The sequence below is a fragment of the Euprymna scolopes genome, chromosome 27 (genome assembly GCF_053919585.1).
Source record: "Euprymna scolopes isolate OS-2025 chromosome 27, ASM5391958v1, whole genome shotgun sequence".
Lineage (NCBI taxonomy): Eukaryota > Metazoa > Mollusca > Cephalopoda > Sepiida > Sepiolidae > Euprymna > Euprymna scolopes.
Genome location: NC_136508.1, coordinates 77,218,252 through 77,233,346, shown reverse-complemented (window position 1 = coordinate 77,233,346; position 15,095 = coordinate 77,218,252). Strand labels below are relative to the sequence as shown.

At 25.5% G+C, this 15,095-nt stretch overlaps 1 long non-coding RNA gene across 1 annotated transcript in view; it reads right to left on the bottom strand.

Annotated features, from left to right (window-relative positions):
* LOC145248924 (uncharacterized) overlaps nt 1–15,095 on the bottom strand; it is a 355,269-nt gene that overhangs the window by 229,642 nt on the left and 110,532 nt on the right. The window contains exon 2 of the long non-coding RNA XR_013863432.1: nt 3,947–4,083. This is a non-coding gene — a long non-coding RNA (uncharacterized LOC145248924). The remainder of the gene's footprint in view (nt 1–3,946; nt 4,084–15,095) is intronic.

The following is a 15,095-nucleotide window of genomic DNA, read 5'->3' as shown; positions in this document are numbered from 1 at the left end:
ACCTCTCACAACACCAAAGCCAGTCTGATCACCGTCACCCGGTGACTATTCGCAGGGCTCACGCCAGCGCTTATGGAAAAGCCATGCTCCCAGTTCCGGACCCGTATCGAGGAGGTGATTTAAGTTGGAGGTAGCTACATTGAATGCTTTTGAACCCAACAGTTATTGGTTCTGCAGTCATAAGACGAAAATCTTTCAACAGCTGCCTAAATTTTGTGACGTAATGCTGCATGTACCATTATAGTATCTTCCCTCCCCCCTCTCTCTCAGACGAGTTCTAAAAATAAATCGCACACTATCAACCAAGCACCAAACCATGTCCCATCGCCGCAATATTGTATATTGTGTCTGTTTTAGAAGTAATTTAATGGAATGAGTCCTGAGGAACTCGTAGCATCTCTAAGCCCCTCCCAGAGATTTCAATGTGATATGAACAAACATCTCACTTCCCTAAATGGTGCCCCTGTAGACATGGTGTTAAATAGTAGTCCCTTACGCTCTCTTTTTTATGATTGAGCACTCTTACATTACGATAGTAATCTTGCCCTAATTTATTTATATTTATAATTTAACAGTTTTATCAGAGCTTTATTAAAATAACTTTAAAATTAATTTCACAAAATATTAAAAAAAATATTTGAAAGTTTTTGAAACTGTAAAAAAATTTTGTAAATTAGAAAAAATTGATTACTATATATATATATATATATATATATATATATATATATATATATATATATATATATATATATATATATATATATATATGAGCTTTTATTACTTTTCTGGGTCTTTCTTTTATCCATATCGTATTTTTTCCTCCCTAAAATCTTATTTCCCAATTCTAATCTGAATGGTTTTAAATTCGCTGTTTTTTAAAAATTTTTTATATTATTTCTATTTTATTTCAATAATATTGTTTTTTCTCCTCTTCCGATGAAAAGCATTTAGCTTCGAAATATCATAGCCTTAAGGTTTATACCTTATTCTCCTTTCTGTAACCCTTCTTGACGTGATGATAATAAACTTCCTATATAAGTGTACTCTTTATTTCTTAAACTTAATCTATGGTTTTGCTCCTCTAAACGGGGTAGAGCTATTTTTAACCAGATAGGAGTATCTCACCATTGGACATTTATTTTTCAGCTTAATTTATATATAGTGTGAGTTACGGCAAATGGATGTTTTTAGAACGCTCTTTGCTCTCCTTGAATAAGGGATAGGGAGTGAGGAAGGTAGTCATTAAACCTTCCTAAAATGCCGGTTAGTTCGTTTTGTTTTCTTTAAAAAAAAAACCGTTTCCCGTGCATATATATATATATATATATATATATATATATATATATATATATATATATATGTGTGTGTGTGTGTGTGTGTGTGTGTGTGTGTGTGTGTGTACGAGCAAAGAGGGAGAAATGGGCAGAGAGTATGAGAGTATATTCTGTGCACATTTATTTGATACAAGTATTTTATTTAAAAAGAACGCATACATTCAAGTCTAATTTTGTTCATTGATTACATTTAGACACAGTTAATCAACCGCGAACCACATCACTCTATATAAAAGCATATAAGATATCAACAGATATACACTAGAGAGTAAAAACCATGAAAAGAATATGCTGTTGTCCTAGCCCTAATCATTACTAAGTGAGCAGATTGAAAGCGCTCCTTATCTGAAGACGCGTTACTTCGTTAATAACGAGATTACTATATGCAAAATTATCACACAATAAAGCACAGGTATTGTCGAAATTTTTCTGACAGTTTACATAAAATGCCGAAAGGTGTCGAAACGCAGAGGCAAAGAAATTGCAGCAGCTAACGTCTCTTAAGAAAAATATTTATTTGTTATCGTTGATTTATTATATATATATATATATATAAAAACAACTATGTATCTAGGTTTTAACAAACAAATCATAATAAAATAAACAAAAATCTTTTTGTTGTTTATTCCAAAAATAAATATTCATGAAACTTAGTTGACAATGATTTTTTTTATTGTTTTTAATTTTAATTTTCTTACAGTTTCGTAAAAATTGTCCAGTAATATTTCATTGTATTTTCTTTGTAACAAAAAAAGAATATTTTTTCAATTTTTGATTAATGTTTCATTTAATTATCTTCGTAATATATTATTTCATAGGATGATAATAATAATAATAATAATAATAATAATAATAATAATAATAATAATAATAATAATAATAACAACAACAATAATTTATTACAAGCCGGACCTGTAGAAATTCCACAGTGGCATCTTTCATATGCAATCTATTCCGCTGAGAATTCTGTGGACGTTCAGCGTGAATGTAGACCCCATGATATTATTGTAGCCCTTCTGTTTAAATTGTAAAATATTTATCTAAGTAATCTGGTTGATGTAGTGAATCTCCAATATTCTTATAGGAGTCTGTGACATATTTCCATTGTATGGATGCCCGGCACGAACAGAAACGCACGATATCATTATAATATCTTTAGACAGAATAGGTATTACTCGTGGATCCTAGTCAGAAGAAAAAGAAGGTATATTTTAGCTTCACATACGGGCCAAAACTTGCATCATCTTTTATTATTTATTTTTTTTATATTGCATCTTCGGTGATCGGGAGATCCTATTTATTCAAAAGAATAATATAAGACGGTAACATACTACGAACATGAAATTAGCGTATGCATATATTAATTTAATATTCGTAGTATGTATATATTAATTTAATATTCGTAGTATGTATATATTAATTTAATATTCGTAGTATGTATATATTAATTTAATATTCGTAGTATGTATATATGAATTTAATATTCGTAATATGTATATATTAATTTAATATTCGTAGTATGTATATATGAATTTAATATTCGTAATATGTATATATTAATTTAATATTCGTAGTATGTATATATGAATTAAATATTCGTAGTATGTATATATTAATTTAATATTCGTAGTATGTATATATTAATTTAATATTCGTAGTATGTATATATTAATTTAATATTCGTAGTATGTATATATTAATTTAATATTCGTAGTATGTATATATTAATTTAATATTCGTAGTATGTATATATTAATTTAATATTCATAGTATATATATATATATTAATTTAATATTCGTAGTATGTATACATTAATTTAATATTCGTAGTATGTATATATTAATTTAATATTCGTAGTATGCATATATTAATTTACTGTTCGTAGTATGTATATATTAATTTAATATTCGTAGTATGTATGTATTAATTTAATATTCGTAGTATGTATATATGAATTTAATATTCGTAATATGTATATATTAATTTAATATTCGTAGTATGTATATATGAATTTAATATTCGTAGTATGTATATATTAATTTAATATTCGTAGTATGTATATATTAAGTTAATATTCGTAGTATATATATATTAATTTAATATTCGTAGTATGTATATATTAATTTAATATTCGTAGTATGTATATATTAATTTAATATTCGTAGTATGTATATATTAATTTAATATTCGTAGTATGTATATATTAATTTAATATTCGTAGTATGTATATATTAATTTTATATTCGTAGTATGTATATATTAATTTAATATTCATAGTATATATATATTAATTTAATATTCGTAGTATGTATATATTAATTTAATATTCGTAGTATGTTATCACCATCTATCCTCATTTTAGTATATAGGATTTTCTGATCGAATAATTTATAATCTGGAAACAGTGACACATATACATATGTGCATAAATATAGATAATAATATAATAATATATTTTTCATTGGCTAGTGTTTGCGCGAAAGAAGATTACGAAACTTTCGGTCGATACCTTTCGACGTTTTACGCAAACTGTCCAGAAAATTCCGACGGTATGGCGCTCCTTATTCTGCATAAGTATAAGAACACGAATAGGACGCAAAGTATTACTTACCTTGGTTTCGAAAATGTTAGTAAAGCGTTGTTCGTTAGATACGTTCGAAATAAGGTGGAGACAGTTCCGTTTATTTGAGCCACTCCTTTTCACGGCCATTTCATTTTGGATTCAAACAATTTTACCCCAGCAAACACCTGCAAAAAGAAAACAAGATAATTTGAAAATACTATAAAAATGTAAAGCAATTCTTTTTGTAAATAATGCACGTGTTTATTTTTTAGAACTTTTGAGACGATGATTCATGATTGGTATCATTTGTATTATTGCTTAATATTGGGCAAATAGACCCACTAGTATATAAATTAGCTAGTTGAAAAAAAACAAACAAACAAAACAAAACAAACAAACAAACAAACAAACAAAAAAAAACAGGAAAAAAGGCACTTGCACAAAGAAACTGAATTGCTACTAATATCCAAACAGAACAAACAGTATGAACGCTAAAATAGACAACACTCAATAAAACAGAGGATGCTAACGCCGTGGCAAAAGAGACGAAGCAGTGAATCAAATAATTAGAGAACTCAACAAATTATACACAAAAGAATGCAAGAATAGACACATCACTGAGAAATATGCAAAGAGCTGCATATTGAACATATGTGCAAACGGTATAGAAATAAACCGAAGACAGTATTGGAAAAGAAAAAAACATACAAACTTCTCTGGGACATGATGAGCGAAAGGTTATCGAAAGAGGTCGAGAGTAATGGAAATCTGTGTTATGTCTCAGAGTCCAGAGAACGCCACATGTTATTATCATGGAGCAATCTTTGATGATGAGCCGCGTGAGGACTACTAGTGAATACGAGCAGCAGCAGCAGCAGCAATAATAATAATAATAATAATAATAATATTATTATTAATAATAACAAGATATGAAAATACAGAGAGGCATCTTCCAAGGAGATTCTATCCACTGCTGTTTATCATAGCCACGATACCACTCAACTACTCAGGAAATGCGATGCTGGATACAAGTTTACAGACACAAAACAAAGAATAAACTACCTTATGTATATGGATAAACTGAAGCTATTTACGAAAAGCAAAAAAGGAACTGGAAAAGCTGATAAACGCAATCAATCAGAATATTCAGCCTGGACATTGGAATGGAATTTGAAATGGTAACGTGTGCACTACTAGAGATGAAAAGAGGAAAACTAGATACATTAGAGGGCGTGAAACTGTACAACTAAAAAGAAATGAGCGAATATGGTGAACATGAAACTTACTAATGTTTGGGAATTCTGGAAGCAGACATCACCAAGTGTACGGAAATGAAAGGGAAGATTAAAAAAGAGTGCCTAAGAAAACAAGGAAATCTTAGAGACAAAATTATACAGTAGAAATCTAGATAAAGGAATAAATACGTGGGCAGTATCGCTCATAAGGTTATTGTCGGAATTTTCCGGGTAGTTTACATACAAGAAGAAATCGCAGGAGCCAATTTTAAGAAAATATGTATTTGCTATGGTTGATTATATATATATATACATATATATATATATATATATATATATATATGTGTGTGTGTGTGTGTGTGTGTGTATAAACTAACTATGTATCTCGATTTGAACAAAAAATCATATTAGAATAAACAAAAATCATTTTATTGTTTATTCCAAAAATAAATAGTCATGAAACTTACCTTACAATGATTGTTTTTTAATTGTTTTGAATTTTAATTTTATTACAGTTTCGTAAAAATTGTCCAATAATATTTCATAGCATTTTCTTTGTAACAACAAAAAGAATATTTTTGTTCATGTTTCGATTAATTTTTCATTGAATTATCTGCAATTATCTTGAATTATGCAACTTGGTCAGAAGACTAGGAAACTAATTACAATGCACAATGCATTACACCAGGAAGATCATGCTGACCGATAGTACGTGGAAAGGGTAAAGACAGAAGAAGGGTCACAAATGTAGAAAACTGTGTAAAAGGCATAAAAAAGACTTGAAAAAGTACATAACTCGCAACACAGAAAGACTGATCACCGTAGCGAGTGACACTGTCAAGAAAACCAATACAGAAAACGATGAAACAATAAACGAAAAGACAAGAAAATTTGGAAAAGAAAGAGCTACAGGGATCATTTATAAGAATGACAAAAGAAGAGAATCATCAAAACACCTGGATGCGGCTAAGAAAAAAAGATACATGAACAAAGAAACACTGACAACTGCACAGATTAACGCGATTAGAACTAACCACATTAAAGCTAAAATCAATAAAACACAGGAAAATAGTAAATGTAGACTCAGTAAATCATAAGACGAAATGGTAAATCACATAAGTGAATACAACAAACTAACTAAAAAGAGAATATAAGGCGTAAGGAAGGAAATACAAAAGACTGCACTTCGAACATGCGGATAAATGGTACAAGCATAAACTGGAGAAAGTACTAGAAAAACGAAAATGACAAAATATTTTGAGACATAGAGTGACAAATGCATAAAATTATCGAACCGGAAGTCATAATAATTTACAAGAAGGAAAGAAACTTTGAAATTGTACGTATTGCCGTCCCAACAGCCCAAAGGGTGAAGATCAAATCGAAATGAATATAGAACATAAAGAAAATCATATAATTGCAAGTTAACAATGTCCCCCCCCCCGAAAAAAAATGGTTGCGCCAGCATCGACTAGTGCCACACCAAATAGTTGTGAAAGGTCGAGGATGTGGGAAAGATCGAGAAGAGAAAACACTAAGCAAACCTCCACTGGATTAGCGCGAAGACAACTAGGACCTCGGGAAGGTTTATTTCCACCGAAAGGGCATTGCCAGCGAGAAACCAATGGTAAGCGGCTGTTGCGATTAGGCAAATTTGTTTGCAAAGGTAATCGAAGGAAGTGGAAAGTACTGGAAATCTAGGGAGACTCGTTGCCATTCAGACTCCAGGGAACACCACACATTGTTGCGTATGAAAACTTCTAGTAGCTACTACTACTACTACTACTACTACTACTACTACTACTATTAATAATAATAATAATGAAAATAACTTTTGGAACGCTGAAAAAACAAGTCACCATAATTGTCTTAATAAGATTGATGAAACTATTTCTTTTCTAATTCAGCAAAAAGCTTGCCTGTCAGAAACGGCAAAAGTGATAAGGTACAGCTTGAATGTCTAAAGTCAAGAGAATTGACTTGATAGTCCAAAAAATCTAAGTAAAAGCATCCAGAAGTTAAGACTTCTTTAGACTACTACTACTACTACTACTACTACTACTACTACTACTACTACTACTTATAGTAATAATAATAATAATAATAATAATAATAATAATAATAATAATAATAATAATCGGAGCCTTGGGGCTCCTTCAAATTTTAGTAAAGGCGAATGGCCGTTGCCAGCGCGAAGTCAATGGTAAATGGCTATTGCGATAACGCAAAGTTATTCGAAAAGATTATTGAAAGAAGTGGAAAGTATTGGAAATGTGAGGAGACTTGTTGTCACCTAAACTACAGGGAATACCACCGGTTGTTGTCAGTGAGTAATCTCTGATGATGACCTGTGTGAGAACTCCTAGTAAGTCCTAACAACAACAACAACAGCCACTTTTATTATTATTATTATTATTATTATTATTATTATTATTATTATTATTATTATTATTATTGTTTTCATTATTATCATTATTATTTTCATTATTATTATTATTATTATTATTGTTTTCATTATTATCATTATTATTATTATTGTTTTCATTATTATTATTATTCTTATTTTCATTATTATTATTATTTTCATTATTATTATTATTATTTTATTATTATTATCATTATTATAATTGTTATTATTATTATTATTATTATTATTATTATTATTATTATTATTATTAACAATATGCACATCTAGAGATTATGGCACACGGAGACATTGTTTTCTGTCATCGTTGATTTCAATAATAACTTATGAAAAAATGGCAATGAGGTAACATGTTTTTTCCTTCCTCCAGCCATCTCCGTCTTATTACGCAGTTTTAAAAAGGACAGCAATAATGACGTTTATCTTGCACTATTACGCAGCAGACAATGACGTCATCAGACCACCATCTTGAAACGCATGTAGCTTCTTTGCGTGCAACGATTTTTTTTTAAAGATGATAAACAAAAATGACATGAAAAGGAAATACAAAAAAAGATTAAAAAATATATATAGATTAAAACGTTTTGCATTTAGCCGTAAAATAAAAAAAAAAAATACAAAAAATATGCTATTGTCAGGAAAGGCCATTTATTGTCTCTTAAAAATACTAGTAAAGCTACACGGCGTTGCCAATATCTCTACTATTATATAAAAGCACCTATGTGTGTGCATGTGCTCATTCCTCATAGGTTCCGAAACGGCTGAGCCTATTTTTGCAAACTTCACACAAAGGTAATTTGTATATTTAGCACTGCTCTTAGACATGTTTTGTACAGAAATCCACCCGATAAGTATTGAAAAGCGAAAAAAATCCGATCCGTAAATAGTCTTTCTTTATTATAGATAAAAATAATTTTTATAAGTATATTTTACGTTACGCCGGCCAATGGTTATAATTATCAGCAAATCAAGATATTCTCAGCAAATTATTTATTCTAAAAAAACAAAAAACAAAACAAAAAAAAAAAACACACACACACACACAGAAATATTGTCATTTGAAGATATAACTCAGTGGTAGAATATTCCACTACAGATCGAATCATCGCTTTGTCCAAGCCCGGGTGTACTTCATCATTTCATTTAAATTTTTTTCTTATTCATTTTACAATAAAAGTAGAGTTACCATTTAAAATCGCCGCAAAGTATTCCTTCGTTTGCATAATTTAAAACTAAACATTAACCAAACTTTTTCACGGCATTCATCGTCAAACTCAAATGTCAGCTGACGTTATATTGTAAACAAACACAGATGGAATTTGATGAACGACATTATCATGATTATCTTTTATTTATTTATTTATTGCGAATTATTGCACCGGGCAAATTATTCCTCGTAATATATAATATTCAATAGAGGATTGATTCTATAAAAATACATACACAATCTGCATAAATGAAAGTATTACATTCAAGCATATTGTACGACCGGGCAATGCCGGGCGTCTAGCTGGTATTGTATAAAAATGCAAATTTAAATACAAGAAAATTCTGTCCGTATTAATTAGAATAAAGTAATATTTTAATCGAGTGAAATTTCATGATGGAGACATTGCTGTTTTAAAGTATTAAAATTATTTTTCTGAGATTTTAAAAGCTAACAGCCTTCTTTGAAATAGGTGTTACACCGGAAGTAAAAAAAAAAAGTTTGTGATTGTACGACCCGGATGTCATTAGTGCTACATATTACGAACCGGATTTTTCGTAAATATCCGGCATAGCTGGTCCAACCGTGATGGGTACTTGTGCGTCTATGTTACCGCGCCGGAATAATATCTTTATTATTTACAAACCCATTCTTAACATGAGAGGGAGGGGAAGATTTTTGTAACTATTTTGTACTTTCACCTAACAATTTAATAAGCAAAAATATCGTTAAATTGAATTTAACTTGAAAATACTATTTAAAAACAAACAAACAAACAAACAAACAAACAAACAAACAAAAACAACAAGTTCCCGAACGTTTTTAACGACGCTCGGCATATTCCTGTGGCGGCGTCAAGTACCGATCGAAATCTTATGAGAAATTCGGTTCGTAATATGCACAATTACCGATTTCCAATTCGTACAATGCAGTAGCAACTTATTTAACAAAATATTTCATCACATGATTTGGTTTTCTAATATTTTCAAAATAATGTACTTTACAGAAAAAGAAAACTTCGAATAAACCATAAGTAACCTCGAATAACCGAAATCGACAAATTCTATTAAAAAAAATCTTATAAAAGAATTTCTTTTATTTCAATTATTCAGATGACTTAACTCATCTTGGTTGATGTTTTCACAAAGTTTAAGCCGATATAATCTCTGACCTTCTTCGTGTGTATTTTGTCAAACTCGGGAATCTATATGGAATTTCGAACGGAACCCGTTGTTTAATCCACGAAGGCATCTTACTAAAGTTCGCTCAGCTTTGACTGAGAATTGAAGTTCAACTACCAGAAGACTTAAAACTATTTCTTGCCAAAGATTAACCACTTATCAAGGCCGAAGCGCCACTAAAGCGTAGCACTTAATGAGTATCAGGGTGGCACTAAGACAAAACCGTTATGATTGGTAATGATGGTGGAAGTTTGGAAGAATTTGATTATGAAAGAGGACGACTGAACGATAATTTGTTTACATTGGACTTGAAAACGACAAAGTTATAATAAGCTGAAAAGTAGCCCCGCTGTAGAGAAAATCAATTCTAGGAAAGAAATCTTGCTCGTAGAAATTTCGTTTAGTTTAAGGTAAAAAGATGGAGGAAGGGAAATTACTGACAATGGTTGTGGCGAGACGAGTTCTTTTTATGAATATGAGAGAGGAGGACCATAGAAGCTCAATTGAGAAATTGTATGACAAAAAGAATAAAGCTAAGAAAAACAAGAAAGGTCTTTTTATTATTTTTGAACTTATATCTGTTTTTTTTCCAATTATATAATTTAATTTAACACTTATATCTCTTTATTTGACACTCAGATCTGTTTATTGAATCCTTATATCTGTTTATTTAATACTTATATATGTTTATTTAATACTTATATATGTTTATTTAATACTTATATATGTTTATTTAATGCTTATATGTTTATTTACTACTTATACCTGTTTAGTTAACACTTTTATATGTTTATTAATTATTTATATCTTATAATTGAACATATTTCTTTTTATTGCACACTTATATTTTATTTAATACTAATATCTGCTTATGTAATACATATATTTTTTATTTAATACTTATATATTTTTATTTAATATTATATCAATTTGTTAAATAAATGTTTATGATGACTTAATTACGACCTTATATATGCTTATTAAATACTTATATCTGTTTATTTAATACTTATATATATTTATTCAATACTTATATCTCCTTATTTAATACTTATATATGTTTATTTTACACATAATATGTTCATTTATTACTTATATCTGTTTATTCAACACTTGTATCGGCTTATCAAATACTTATATAAATTTGTAAAACACTAAATCTGTGTATTTAACATATATATATATGTATGTATATTAAAAATTTATATTTGTTTATTTAATAATTATATATGTTTATTTAATACATATATCTTTATATTTAATACGTATACATATCTATTTGGCATTTATATACGTTTATTTAATACTTATATATGCTTATTTAATGTTATGTACGCTTATTTAATGCTTGTATATGTTTATTTAATACTTATATATGTTTATTTAATGCTTGTATATGTTTATTTAATGCTTATATATATTTATGCAATACTTATATGTTTATTTAATATCTCTATATGTATATTTTTACTTGTGTATGTTTAAGTAATGCTTATATATGTTTATTCAATGCTTATATATGTTTATTTAATGCTTATATATGTTTATTTAATGTTTATATATGTTTATTTAATGTTTATATATGTTTATTTCCTACTTATATATGTTTATTTAATGCCTTTGTATGTTTATTTAATGCTTATACATGTTTATTTAATGTTTATATATGTTTATTTAATACTTATATATGCTTATTTAATACATGTATATGTTTATTTAATGCTCATATATGTCTAATTAGAACGTATATATGTTTATTTAATACTTATATATGTTAATTTAATGCTTATATAGGTTTATTAAATATTTATATATGTTTACTCAATGCTTATATGTTTATTTAATGCTTATACATGTTTATTTAATATTATATGTTTATTTAATGCTTATATATGTTTATGTAATGCTTATATATGTTTATTAATACTTATATGTGTTTGTTTAATACTTATATATGTTTATTTAATGCTTGTATATGTTAATTTAATATTTGTATGTGTTTATTTTATGCTTATATATGTGTATTTAATACTTATATACGTTTATTTAATACTTATATATGTTTATTTAATATTTATATGTTTATTTAATGCTTATATATGTTTATTTCATATTTGTATATGTTTATTAAATACTTATATATGTTTATTTAATACTTATATATGTTTATTTAATGCTTATATATGTTTATTTTCTACTTATACCTGTTTAGTTCACACTTTTATAAGTTTATTAATTATTTATATCTTATAATTGAACAAATTTCTTTTTATTACTCACTTATATTTTATTTAATACTAATATCTGTGTATGTAATACATATATTTTTTATTTAATACTTATATATTTTTATTTAATATTATATCAATTTATTGAATAAATGTTTATGATGACTTAATTACGAACTTATATATGCTTATTAAATACTTATAGCTGTTTATTTAATACTTATATATATTTATTCAATACTTATATCTCCTTATTTAATACTTATATATGTTTATTTTACACATAATATGTTCATTTATTACTTATATTTGTTTATTCAACTCTTGTATCGGCTTATCAAATACTTATATAAATTTGTTAAACACTACATCTGTGTATTTAACATATATATATGCATATATATGTATGTATATTAAACATTTATATTTGTTTATTTTATAATTATATATGTTTATTTGATACATATATCTTTTAATTTAATACGTATATATATCTATTTAACATTTATATACGTTTATTTTATACTTATATATGTTTATTTAATATTATGTACGCTTATTTAATGCTTATATATGTTTATTTAATGCTTATATATGTTTATATAATACTTATATGTTTATTTAATATCTCTATATGAATATTTTTACTTGTATATGTTTCAGTAATGTTTATATAAGTTTATTCAAGGCTTATATATGTTTATTTAATACTTATATATGTTTATTTAATGTTTATATATGTTTATTTAATACTTATATATGTTTATTTAATGCTTATAAATGTTCATTTAATACTTATATATGTTTATTTAATGCTTATATATGTTTATTTAATACTTATATATGTTTATTTAATACTTATATATGCTTATTTAATACTTATATATGTTTATTTAATGCTGATATATGTCTAATTAGAACTTATATATGGTTATTTAATACTTATATATGTTTATTAAATTCTTATATTTAATATTTATGTTTACTTAATGCTTATATGTTTATTTAATGTTTATATATGTTTATTTAATACTTATATGTTTATTTAATGCCTATATATGTTTATGTAATGCTTATATATGTTTATTTAATTCTTATATAGGCTCATTGTATATTTATATATGTTTACTTAATGCTTAAATGTTTATTTAATGCTTATATGTTTATTTAATACTTATATGATTTTTTAATGCTTATATATGTTTATTAATACTTATATGTGTTTATTTAATACTTATATGTGTTTATTTAATACTTATATATGTTTATTTAATGCTTATATATGTTTATTTAATATTTGTATGTGTTTATTTAATGCTTATATATGTGTATTTAATTCTTATATATGTTCATTTAATACTTATATATGTTTATCTAATATTTATATGTTTATTAAATGCTTATATATGTTTATTTCATATTATATATGTTTAGTTAATACTTATATATGTTTATTTAATACTTATATATGTTTATTTGATATTTATATATGTTTATTTAATACTTATATATGTTTATTTAATGCTTGTATGGTTATTTGATACTTATATATATTTATTTAATACTTATATGTTTATTTAATGCTTACATACATTTATTTAATGCTTAAATATTTTTATTTAATACTTATATATGTTTATTAATGCTTATATATGTTTATTTTATAATTATATATGTTTATTTAATACTTATATATGTTTATTTAATACTTATATGTGTCTAATTAGAACTTATATATGTTTATTTAATGCTTATCTTGGTTTATTATATATTTATATATGTTTATTAATGCTTATATGTTTATGTAATGCTTATACATGTTTATGTAATGCTTATATATGTTTATTTAATATTTGTATATGTTTATTTAATGCTTATATATGTTTATTTAATACTTATATATGTTTATTTTATACTGATATATATTTATTTTATATTTATATGCTTATTTAATGCTTATATATGTTTATTAAATACTTGTATATGTTTATTTAATGTTATAACTGTTTATTTAATACTTATATATGTTTATTTAATATTTATATATGTTTATTTAATATTTATATATGTTTATTTAATGCTTATATGGTTATTAAATACTTATATATGTTTATTTAATACTTATATGTTTATTTAATGCTTACATATATTTATTTATTGCTTATATATGTTTATTTTATACTTATATATGTTTGTTTTATGCTTATATATGTTTATTTAACATATAGATATGTTTATTCAATACTTATATATATTTAGTTAATATTATATGTGTCTATTTAGAACCTATATATGTTTATTTCATACTTATATCCTTATTTAATGCTTATCAAGGTTTATTAAAAACTTATATATTTTTATTTAATGCTTATATGTTTATGTAATGCTTACATATATTTATGTAATACTTATATATTTTATACTTATGTATGTTTATTTAATGCTGAGATATGTTTATTTAATACTTATATGTGTTTACTTAATACTTATATATGTTTAATACTTATATATGCTAATGTAATGCTTATATATGCTTATGTAATGCTTATATATGTTTTTACCCCTTATATATGTTTATTTAATACTTATATATGTTTGTTTTATATTTATATATGTTTCTTCAATGCTTATATATGTTTATTTCATATTATATCAATTCATTTAATACTTATATATGTTAGTTTAATGCTTATATATGTTTGTTTAATCCTTATATATATTTATGTAATGTTTATATATGTTTATTTCATACGTATATATGTTTATTTAATACTTATATATTTTTCGTTTATGCTTATATATTTGTTTATTTAATGGTTATATATGTTTATTTCACATTATGTAAATTTTTTAAATACTTATATATGTTTATTTAATTCAAATGTATTTTTATGTAATACTTGTATATGTTTACTTAATAC